The following is a 318-nucleotide window of genomic DNA, read 5'->3' on the forward strand; positions in this document are numbered from 1 at the left end:
AGAGAGAGAGAGAGAGAGAGAGAGAGAGCAGTTAATAGACATTTCAACTAACTATGAGTTGAAAGAAAAAATTTAAGGAAATTGAACTTTCAACATTTTGGTAAACTTACTTGTTCAGAAATTTTGATGAATTTACTTGTTCAGAAATTTTGATAAACCTACTTGTTCAAAAATTTTTATAACCCTACTTGTTAAGAAATTTTGATAACCCTACTTGTTCAGAAATTTTGATAAACCTACTTATTAAGAAATTTTGATAAACCTACTGTTCAGAAATTTTGGTAAACCTACTTGTTCAGAGATTTTGATGAACCTACG

Source organism: Euprymna scolopes, chromosome 13 (assembly GCF_053919585.1).
Source record: "Euprymna scolopes isolate OS-2025 chromosome 13, ASM5391958v1, whole genome shotgun sequence".
Lineage (NCBI taxonomy): Eukaryota > Metazoa > Mollusca > Cephalopoda > Sepiida > Sepiolidae > Euprymna > Euprymna scolopes.